Below are 12,116 nucleotides of genomic sequence, written 5' to 3'. Positions count from 1 at the left end.
CTACAGTGAAACTTAAGAGACAGGTTAGTTTTAGAGATAATGGTCCGCACAGGTATTTAGGTACCTAACTCCCATTGATTTCAGTGGCAGTTAGACACCTAAATAGCTTTGAGGATCGGGGCCAATACTGTTTCCCTTATTCTCATAAAGCTTCTTGTGCGGTTTTGAAGAACATGACTATGATTCTTTAGCACTCTCACAATTAATGTGGCTCTGTCAGAGAAGAGCTAATGCAAACTTTGGTCTACAATCTCTGAGCTTCTCATTTGTATGTTGTCCAACTGATTCTATAATCTTAATCAAAAGGAGGTGTAATCACACCTGTCAATCAGATTTAAAAGGGCCATTTGTGACTAAAACCAATCATGATGGAATTCCATTTTCCTCAGTGGGAAAACAGCATTAATGTCATTCATTCAGGGCAGCGGTCATCTTCCTCTGGAACAGCATTGACAGCTGGCCAGTTTCTATTTGAAATAAACTGTATCTAGACAACACAGGTTGCTGATGGGCTGGATAACACCATAGCTCTGGCTGGCCAGGCTTGTAAGTCTTTGATGTTTTTTCTAAGGCATATTTGGATAAAGGGAATCTGGGATATGAGACTCAGCCAATTCTTTCCACATGTACAACTTTAATTGTTTCTAGTAATTACAGGATAATAGAAAAATTATTAGAAATAGCTGCACACTGTGTCATGGAAGTCCGTGAATTTGTCTATGGCTGGGTTTGCCTCACCTCCTGGGAAATGGTTATGAAGGGGATACTTAGGTCAATGGATGTTCCTGCTCTGTACACTGTGGGTAATTTGAATCTGCTGGGACTTCTCTGGAGCAGATGCCCTTCAAAGTAGGTCATTAGGGCTAAATTGGAGGGGAAAAAATATGGTGCTTCAGGAAAGATGATCATGTTACAGACCAGAAGGACACAGGTTGCACCAACAAAATGTGCATGCAGAGGTCTGCACCCACCTTTCTACTGCAGGACAAAGTCTGAGTTGTTGAGCCTCTAATTACTTGATTTTGCCCTGATCCTAAGCTGCTGTAAATCAGCATCTCACCATTGATTTCAGCTGAGCTATGGTGATTCTCACCCGCTGAGGCGCTATTCTTCCTGTGAGTGCAAATCAGGGAGGTGAAAGCACAAGTGCTCAGATTTCTTCCCTCTATCAATTATTCAGGCTCATATTTTGCTGCTACCTACAGCTAGACCATGAAGATAGGCAGCATGGTCATGGGACTGGGAGTCAGGAGATCTGGGTTTTACTCCTAGCTCTTCCAGTGACCTGCTTTGTGACCTTAGGTAAGTCCCTTTACCTCTCTGTGCTTCTCTTGCACCTTCCACCAGTTTGTCTGTTTTATTTACTTACATTATAAGCTCTGCAGGGCAGGGACACTTTCATACTACATATTTGCACAGGGCCTAGCAAAACAGGGCTCTGATCTTAGTTGGATGCTGCTGGACAACAAATAAACACCAAGCCTCAGTCCAGGTGAAAATATACCTCTACAATTTTATATTCACAGGAATATTTAAATCCTTCTTTTCAAGCATAAATAAATATGTAGCGGGCCAAATCCTGCCCTAATAACCATACACCTTGTACAATTTCAGTGCAGCTATATGCAGTGAATGTCAGGTGGAATTTAGCCCACAGTTTCTAAGACTATCACAAATTCATAATATATCAATATGGGGAATTTTTGTTTTTTAAAATAAACCCCATGAAACAAACAACCCCCACCCCCCAGTGAAATGTGGATGAAAGCCAATAGAAGACAAAATTCCATGGTGGATTAAAGATGCCATAGCCACACTTAGATACAAAGATTATGTGAAATTCCGAATAATACGGAATAAAAGGGACTGAAAGATCATTAAAATTAATCAGAGATTAGCATAAACAAAATGCAAGACTGAGCCAGTTTTATCTGCTATCAATTGAACTTATTTTAGCAGAGAAATAAGACTAACAGATTTGTAGCATAAAAATAAGGATAAATAAGATCTCTTAAACCTTTAAAGAGACACTGTCAAGTCTTGTAAGCCTTTTGTGATGTTCCCCGAAGATGAAATACTCAGTATTATGTGCTGAATGTCCTAAATAGCAAGGGTGAAATGGCTGAGTATTCAGAACACAGAAAATTTACATTAACTTCCCTCCCCCTCTTCATTTCAGCTCCCACTCAGCCCTGCCAGCCAATTCCTGCTCCTCTGGCACACTCCAGCACTTGCTGCCTTTCTTGTGGTGGTTTATCACTTTCCTTGCCAGAAAAGGCCAGAGCCTGTAAATAGAGACATGCCAAAAAAAGTTCAAATGTATGTGAGTGGGGCAGAAACCAACCAAACTTTTTAGAACCTCCAGCTCAGGATGAAGTAGGGGAAGGGATGGTGCCTCCTGTAGCTAAACCAAACCCCAATCAATCATTTAAATTGTGGTGATGGGCTATAATACTAATAATGAAAGCATTCTGCAATATACCTGTGAAGAGCTGCTGTACGCTATTGAAAGTTGTTGTGTTTGGGGCCGTTCTTATGCAGTGCTGACAGCTAGGTAGGGACAGGATTTAGGAGCCTGCAAATGGGGTCCCACTGAGCAGGGTTGCTTGAGCACTGTCTGCATAGTACAACAAGGGAGTGATTTTGCTGGAGCAGTGTATTCATCACTGGGCCTTGGGTAGGAATCGGTTTTCCCATCCTGTGAAAAACTTTGGAATGTAAAACATTTCCCCATTCTGCACTGGGATGAAACTGAGACCTTTGGAAGTTTTTGAAAGAGAGAGGGCTACAGTCTTTCCTCCCACCCCCCCGAACACCCTATAGTCTAGCTGGGTGGTCAGGACACTCACCTGGGATGCTGAGGTGCAATTCCCTTATCGGAATCATGCAGAGTAGTGACTGAAGTGTGGGTCTCCCATATCCCAGGTAAGTGCCCTAACCTCTGGGACATTGGCTAATCTGGGGGGTCTCTCTCTTGCTCTCATTTTGAAACAGCCACACAACTGCTTCATCTCAGCCGAAAGGAAAGGATTCCCTTCTGGCCCCCAGCCCTGCGTTGAACTCCGAACTGCACTGCCTCGTTATCTATCATCGACTGACATGGTTTCCCTTTATGTCCAAAATAAGCCCATTGATACACGCAGGCAGCTGTTACTGCGGGGTGGGGAGAGCAGGGGGGAGCTGTAATATCTGCTCTCAACTATGCATATACTCCTGAGGGAATTCTGTGCCAAAAATTAAAAATTCTCTAAAATTCTGCATATTTTATTTGTCAGTAAATAAACATGGAGGCTCCCGTATGGCAGTGGGGAGCACAAGTCACTTGCGGAGCAAGGGTGCTTGATTTTCTGCTATTAGAAAGTTGGCAACCCTAGTGCACACATTCAACTGTGAGGCTGCACCTGATCCTGACCCAGTGCAAGGGCTGGGCCTGTCCCAGACACACACCCTCAGGCCCTCCCCTCCATGCCAGGTGCACCAAGGTAGTAAGCAAGAGGGACAGAGTCTTTCATGTACACCCAGCTCTAGTCCTGATCCAGGTGTGGGGCAAGGAGGATCCAAGTGTGGAGTGTCTTGGTGTGGAGTGTCTTGGTGTGGACTGATCCAGGTGTGGGGTGAGAGGGTGTTGTGTGCAGAACAATCTGAGTGTGAACAGCTCAGTAGAGGGTCTGGGGGGGATCTGGATGCACAGGGGCTTGTTGGGGGGTCCAAGTGAAGGTGGTTGGGGTTCAGCAGAGGGGGGTCTGGGTGTGGGGAGATAGAGCTCAGCAGGAGGGGTTTGAGTGTGAGGTGCTCAGAGGGGGGATCTGGGTGTTGGAGGGGTGGAGCTTGGTGGGGTAGGGGTGCAGCTGGTTGAGGCTCAGTGGGGTGGGGGGACTTGTTGGGGTGGTCGAGGTGCAAGAGGGGGCTTGGGCTCATTGAGGTGGCAGTTGAAGTGGGGGGGTATAAGTGGGGCATAGTCTGGATGAAGGAGTGGGGTCTGGATCTAGACTGGAGGGGCTTGGTAGGGTCTGGATGCAATGAGGGTGGGGCTCATGGGGGGGATCTGGGTGCTGGGTTCTCTGGATGCAAGGGAGGTGGGGCTCTGTGAGGGGGCTCAGTGGGGGTCTGGGTGCAGGAAGGCACCAGATGCAGAGGGTGGGGCTCAGTGGGGTGTTTGGGTGTGTGGGCTTGATGGGGAGGGGATTCTGGTTGCAGGAGGAGGCTCATTTGGGGAGCATGGGTATGGGAGGGCTCAGATGCACAGGGGTTGGGTGGAAGGGGAGAAACTCCTCATATAGTGACCCCTGTGCCTGTGGCTGAGCAGTGATGGGAAAAGGAATTAGGGGTGCAGCTGGGGGAGGTATCTTGGGGCGGGTCTGACACAGCCCCAACAATTCCTTGTAGGGCAAGAGTAAGTCCCGTCCTCCCCTGATGCCAGCCCAGCTGGGACTAGCAGCTGAGCCCAGAGCAGGGTAGGAGCCACTGTCTGGGGCTTCCCCAGCCCCACCACCCACCCCCGCAGTGATTTATCTCTCCACCAGCTGCTCTGGACACCTGACATGATGTGCCCACATTGCTGGGAAAGGGGCATGTGACTGCTCTTGCGGCCTCTCTTTGCTTCCCCCTCAAAAAGTCATTTTTCTGCAGGGAAGCAAAGAAATCAGCAAAGGACATGAATTCTGCATGCATGCAGTCGCAAAGAATTCCTCCAGGAGTAAGATATAGCTTTTATGCACTATAGTGCTGTCAATTATCCCATAGACAGCACTATTATCACCATAAAGGATATTACAAACAGATAAATTAGAAGACTGAAGTAATTTAAATATGTAGGATCAATGGTTGCTGACAATGGTGCCCTCCTGAATCATGTCCAGCATTGTACCAAAGCTGCTTGGTGCAAATGCCAGGAGCTGACCCCAGTTCTCTGTAATAAAATGTCAATAAAGTTAAAACACAGAGTGTATAAAACTCTAATTTGACCCATCCTAATGTACAGAGTAGAGACTTGGCCAGCCACAAGAAAAGAAATCATTATGTTCTCCACTATGGAAATGAAAATGTTGAGATGGTCAAATGGTTGGACATTCCATGATAGGAAATTAAATGAGATTGTGAAAGACCTAATGCAGGTTGCCCCAGTTGAAAACTGGTTGAGGAAGGATAGGCTATGTTGGTATGGACACGTCCAGCAGAGACCCAAGAGTCATGTTGGTAGAATAGCCCTTGCAGTGATCATGGATGAAAGACAACCAAGGGAAGGCCAAAGACTCCACACATGGACCAGATAGCCGCAGACCTTAGGGAGAGCAATTTGCATGGCAATCAGCTGTACAATCATGAGTTTTGGAAGAAGACTACAGAAGTCACTAACTTCAAATAGGGAAATGGCAAGGAAGAAGATGATGATATTTTGGAAGGGATATTAAACCCTATGCACCAAGATTTAAACTGTTCTCGATTAGAGACAAGGATGAGACCTAATATGGGCTAGTTACCACACATCTGCTTACATCTTCTGAAGCATCTATCACAAATAGGCACCTGGGCTGAGTCATAATCCCACTCTACTTCCTTCACCTCTTCTGAGGGTACTTTCCAGAATTCAGGGTTTCCTCTTGGAGCAGAGGGTTTTTCACTGACTTCATGAATTGTCTGTTTCCGGCTTTCCGACAAGGCTAACCCACTCCTCTTCAGGGTATTTTCATTGTTTTCTGTACTTGGATGGGTCAGTTCCAGCTCCAGTTCTGGCAGACTAAGGGGTCCTTCCAGTCCCTTCACACTGTCTCTCTGGAGTCACGGGTTCTCCATTTTGGCAAGCACCAGTCAAATGCAAACAAGTTCACTAGATCTCCATAACAGGCCAATGTCAATGACCTGACAACTTCATTTTCCCTTGTCCAGTTTTCCCTATGCAGTCATCTGGCTGTCTCCCATGCTCCTTAAGTGGGGCGACCAACCATATCTCCATCCCAGTCATTCTGTTAAGAGTAATGAAAGCTGTCTATGCCGTAGCTACTTTCCCCAGCATTTATTGCTAAACTAGCCTACACTTTCTAGCTGTTCCTTGGACTAAAACCCCAGTATGCCCCAATGCTGAGCTGAAACCAGGACCCAGATAGTTATTTACCCAAAGATCTCCCTCTTAGGGCTAGTGCATCCTGATTATAGTCAAGGTTGTCTGCAGTCTGTCACAGTTCAATGTAATGTTTTTCAAGACCAATCTTTCCTAAATAAATAATCTAATTGGTTTTCTCCTGTGAGCTACAGTTTCTGCCCCAGTACTAGTATCTGAAGAACCTCTTCCAAGTGTTTAGCTGGGATATTAAAGAGCACCCATTTCTGAGTAAATGAGCAAATTACATCTCTCTGACACACATCTGCGTCTTTTATGGGAATATCCTTTTCCAATTCGCACAGTTGATCTCTTATCTGCACTGTAGGGTTGAGAGAAGAGTTTCATTCTGAGTACTTCAAGATTTCCTTCTGCATGACAAATGCTTTACTTAACTTTTTATAACTCTTGAAACATGTTCATAAAGGGGACTCCTCTATTTCCCAGAGGATACACATCATAGTGCCAACCCTTGCTCCTACTGAAGTATTGCATTGATTTTTGGAGGTACAGGTTCCACATATCCTTTTAGCATCAAATTTGTTTTATTTTAGAATGAGTGGGCTTGGGGTTTTTTGTTGTTGTTGCATGAGTGCATTTAGCTAATGTGACTTGCTGATAGAAATTATAAACCTTCAAGCTTCATGGATATTCAATATTCTAATATTTTTACTGCTGCCCCTCAGTGTGGTAGCAAACCAGTTCAACAGCTCTTGCACACTTGGATTATCCTATGGGGGGAGTTACCAATCCTTAGTACCTGGAAAATATCTGGCTGTGCTTTTGTATAGTGTCCTACAAATAAAGGTGTTCGGTACATCCATTGCTTGCTTAAAGTATTCTTTTAAGGCAATCTGATATTAGTGTGAGTTGACTCTTCCCTGCCCCCCCCCCCCACCCCTTCAGCATCTGTATACATGCTGGTGCCATGCAGTTTTCAGAGAAAAACGTGCTAAATGTTAAATCTGTGCATCCAAAGACTGCATTTAAACTCTGGGTGGGTCAATCAAAATCCTGAAAGTTGCACCACTAGAACCAAGATCTGAAATAAATAGGTTATCTGTCAGTAACTACAGTCCTAAGGTGGTTGAGTCTTCTGGAAATTGATAGATGACCCAGCTGGAGTCTCCACAGAAGAGTATTTGATAGTTTCCCTGCAAACTGAAAAGAGGTCTAACAAGGATTGTTCTTCACAGAGTTAGTTCATAGCATCCAACTAACTCTATCATAAAATATTCATAAATGGAGTGGGGGGGGAGGGAAGGTTCAGGGATGTATTTCCAGGTCCGTTCCAATCCCTGTCCCTCGCTTTTATTATAAAGGCTGGAGGACCGCCAAATTGGCTGCTAGTACGCCTTCAAGCAGCCATGACCAATGATGACTTCAAAAGAGTCACTCCATTAGTCACTCCACAGCACATGGTGTTCCAGGCCCAGCCCTACCCTGGAACACCTCCTGCAACAGTGACAGGCTTCATGGACTGAGGATTCCTTCCCTCAGCTGCCTCCTTAAACTTTTCTTCAGTCCCCATGTGCCACTGCCTTTACTATGTGTAAATGTTCATATAGAAATCTTAGAGCGCATTTATTTTCTCTGCATCAGCCATCATACTCCTTGCTCTCCACCATGGACTTCTGTTGTGTAATTGTCACATTTTTGCTTCAGCTGCCTGGTTAAAAATGTTTTTGTTTTTATTATTCCACTCATAGGCTGTGTTAAAATGTGTGCTATGTTTCAAAGCACTCCTTGTGCAAGCAAATGTTAGATATCTTTGATTCTCTGTGCAGTGAAATTCTCCGGCGCCGTTGTAAGAAAATCCCCTAAGGCAGCTTTTCTGCCTCACAACACAGAGATCTGTATTGTATCAATAAAGACGGAAAAATCCCCTCCAGTTACATCCCTCCATTTATGAGTTTTTTTTCAAAATATATTATCAAGAAGTCGTACTTTATTTTAGGAGCAAATGAAGCTATTACATGGAGAGGGCCACATTCTGATGTGACACCAGTTCAACTCCACAGGAATTCCACTGAATTGGAAGAGTTACACCAATATACAACTGGAATAATTGAGACCAGAATCAGGCTCAGGATACAAAATAAATACCATGATATAATCAAAGCTGTACGCTGACCTTAGTTCATACATTAGTAATATCAATCTAATTAATTCTCAGACCTGGGAGTACATTTTGCTAGCCCCCAGAGTCAGTCTGTCGAAAAATGTACATAAAAATAGTTTTCTTTCTTCCACAGATCCAATGTATTTAATTTTCTTAACGTCTATTTAAAAAATTGCTGAAGAACTTTTGCAGACAAATAGGTGGATTGATTAAGAGCAGAGAAGGGCCTCAGCTGTGAAGTTTGATTTGGAAGCAGATCAGAACTTCCCAAAGCATTTGTCTCTGGTATTCCAGTTGAGGCTCTTTTCTAATTAGAAGTGATGGGTGAAGGTTAGGAGGTTTGATTCAGAGAAGCAACCCAAAGTCTGATGGCCTCTTTAAAGCTTTTCTGAACCTCTGGGGTCTCTACGTTGGGTGGGAAATCTCATGCGTCTTGTACTTGTTACTTCCTGTCTGGCCAGAAATACTGTGTGAAAGGCTGTTTTTAATGGTATTTCAGCACTTCTGCTTTTTGTCCTCCCTGGAATCCAGAAATGCAGAGGAATCAACAACAATTAAAACTAATAGGAAACAAATGATCTTTCCAAAATACCCATTGAGTTCAGTGGCAGTATTAGGTTTAACAAGAGGGGCAAGATTGGACACAAAGTTAACAAAATCTCACCAAAAAGTCTTCCATTTGATTTGAAATTTGGATGAATATCCCAGTCTGTGTTTCTCTTTCTGTTTTCTATCCCTAGTGATTAGGCAAATCTCAGAGCTCTAACTTAAGGCTTGATCCTCCTCTCATTTACAATACTATAAATAACTTCATTGAATTAGTGCATCATGGGAGAAAGCAGAATCATGTTTAGCACGAGATTATAATGCCCTCTATATAATAAGGGACATGAAAACTCTTTAGAGAGGTGAACATTAGGAGCTCATGGGCCAGATCCCCTGGTTTGGTATAGCTACTGTGCACTAGATTGTTGGTGTGCTGTGGATGTGAACCATGTCTAACCAGTCCAAGCAAATCGACCCAGTGCACGGATGATCTTGTAGTTGTCTCGAACTGACAGAGGGGTTCATACACAATGCAACCTCCTTGCTGTCAGGGTAGTGAGGAAAAGACAGCATGGTTTGAGAAAAGAGAATGGGGCTGGAATGCCTCTCTGCTGTGCTAATCCTGGGCTATGTATTTGGTCACCTGTTGCTATTATGAGCTGGTCTATGTTACAGCAGCCCTCAGGCAGTTCTATACCCAGTGTAGAGAGGGAGGTATGTACAGAGAAGGTCCAGGATCAGGGCCATGCAAAGGAGAACATGAAGTCAGCCTGGTTCAGCACCTTTCAGCTTAAACTCTGTTAATTTTGCCACACTGGGGGATCAAGCGCTATATAGCTATTTGATAGTACTCTTAATGCCCAATTTTCCAATGAGCTTTACACACATCAGTCTCCCTCACTCTCTGCCCCACCCCCCGCAGACTCTGAACTAGAATTTGTTCCGTGAGCAGGGATTCTGTTACACTGGGATCCTTTCATCAGAGTACGTGCCAATTAAATTGTAGACAGGTGCTGTTTTCAGGCAAGAGTGAGTGATGTACACTTCCTGAAGCTAAAGAGAACACTGTAAATCAAAACGGGATCTTTTTACATTAGCTACCTCCCTTTCAGAGGCTGCTCAAGACAATCGATTGCCCTGAGAAAAACTTTAATGCGCTGTCCCCCTCCTGCTCCTTAGAACCGAGGTTCTCGATTGGGGGTGTGGGTGTATGTGGGGGGAAGAAACTCATCAGATTTTCTGGGAGCATGGGGCAAGCCTTCTCATGGTTCAGTGATAATGGTGGAGGCCAGTGCCAGGTTGCAGCACCACTCACTCAGGTTTGGCCTGGCTACCCTTCATCGGGGGGTGAGGGAGGGTGTATGGCTGGATCCAGTCTGAGTGAGTGGCATTGCGACCTGGAGCATGGGGTCACAGCACCACTCAGGCTTGACTTCTGACCCTTTTTGCCTTTAGAAGGAGTCATTTAGAGCATATATCACACAGAACATGGAGAGAAAGCAGAAGACTGAGCATCAGGAGGCCTGATTTCTATTCCTGACGGTATCATACATTTCTCTGTAACCCAGGGCAAGCCACTCAGCCACTTCAGTTAGCAGTTTTAGCCTCTGAAATAGTGTGATAACATTTACCTGCATCAAGTGGGAGTTTGAGGCTTAATTCATGTATATTTGCAAAGCTTTGTGACTCCGTCAGTTGGAGGGTGCTGTGAATAGAGGCTGGCTATTAGTACTCCAGGTAACAAATGTAATCTTGTCTGTCTTGTCCCCGGTCTTCCTGACTCAAATGAGGGATTTGAATCCACATCTACTTCCCACTGAGTGCCTTAAACACCAGATTATAAAATCATTCTCACTCTGTCTCTCTCTCTCCCAATGAATATTTACATATTTATACAAAGGAGAGATTGAATGCAACCCATCCCAGAATGATGCAGATGCTTAGCTGGTAGGCCGGAGTGCTGAGTTTGAGTCCTGCTTCAGAATAGGGATTAAACCTGAGTGTCCCAAATCCCAGTCAAATACCGCTGGGCCAAAGGTCATAAAGGGGGTATGTACATGCTTTTCAGAGGTTGGCCCCCTGAAAAACTAATCAGAGCAAATTTGTGTATCATTTTGGGGTAACCAGACAGCATTTTTCAGCAAACAAACTATTTGAAAAATGTTGTCCAGCTCTACTCAGAACACACGTGACATTCTTCTAGCCGGTTTAGCTGCCCTTTGATTGGATTCTTTTCTTTCTGAAAGGGGTCACCATTCAAAATCATGAACATTTCCTCTTTATGTTCTTCCCTCCCTTAAAGGCCTTGATGTCGGTGATACCTGCTCCAGTGGCAGTGTGGCCCTAATTCCCTTGAGACTCTGGCAGCACTGTTCGTGGTGTTAGCTTGTAGGTCACTGGACAGCTACCCAAGGCACTCCAGATTTGCAGGCCCATTTCACAGGTTTGGGTAGTGTGGAAGACTTTGGAGTGAGTATCCACCCTGAACAGCAGAATTCTCTGGAGGTTTGCAAATCCTTCCAGTGGGAAAGTTTCTGGTGCTGTGAACAAAAGCAGAAAATTTCCTTTTTACTTATTTACTTAATTATTCCCTTAGTATTTAAGACTATGCATATGCACATATTAGAAAGAGCTCCATAGAATTTCAAGTTGGTTTTCAGAAGGATTTAGACACCAACTAATTTGTTTGTGGGCAGTTGTCCATAATCTTGAAAAGTTGGAGTTGTAATTTATGATCCTCAGTCTCTAAACCAAATATATTTTAGGCCAAATTCATTGGCTTCACTGGAGTGGTATTACACCAGCACTGTGTAACTTCTCAGCCATATTTTAACTTTTCGTTTATCTAATTTAACCAATGGTTCTGTCCCAATTCTACGTACTTGAAGTCTATTGTGTAGTGAGTGAATGATTAAATGCTGAATTTTAGGGTCACAACTTACTGTGATGGCGCTCATTTTATGCCTGTCTGCAAAACCAAAATGTGCACTATATCTGCTAGATTTCCATTTTTAAGTACCATCTGTGTCCCTGTCTTCTTGATTCATAGCACTTTCACAGTGTCCTTGATTTTTGGTTTGTGGCGTTTACCTACTACAGTACAGACGGTGGTGCAGTTACTACTTTGCTCTGTACTATACCACATTAAAGATGAGGCAGAAGTTTATAGAGTTCTTAGAGTCAGCTGGCACTGTGCTGATGGGGCTGCTGAGTTCAGCAGTACATAGACATATTTTTATAATTTGTTTACACAAAGGGCCTTTGTCCAGCAGAGAGAATGATGTAAGCACTTTTTGGGATCCAGTTATTTGCTAAAATGCATGTTGTTCACAGTTACTGTACTGTGTGTAC

The 12,116-nt window shown here is 44.1% G+C and overlaps 1 long non-coding RNA gene across 1 annotated transcript in view; it reads left to right on the top strand.

The window, feature by feature from the left end:
* Positions 1-1,122: 1,122 nt before the first annotated feature.
* The window catches only part of LOC135984207 (uncharacterized), a 61,670-nt gene continuing 50,676 nt past the window's right edge, over positions 1,123-12,116 (top strand). Inside the window, exon 1 of the long non-coding RNA XR_010602105.1 lies at positions 1,123-1,302. This is a non-coding gene — a long non-coding RNA (uncharacterized LOC135984207). The remainder of the gene's footprint in view (positions 1,303-12,116) is intronic.

This window comes from Chrysemys picta, chromosome 6, assembly GCF_011386835.1.
Source record: "Chrysemys picta bellii isolate R12L10 chromosome 6, ASM1138683v2, whole genome shotgun sequence".
Lineage (NCBI taxonomy): Eukaryota > Metazoa > Chordata > Testudines > Emydidae > Chrysemys > Chrysemys picta.
This window is presented reverse-complemented; position numbering and strand designations above follow the sequence as displayed.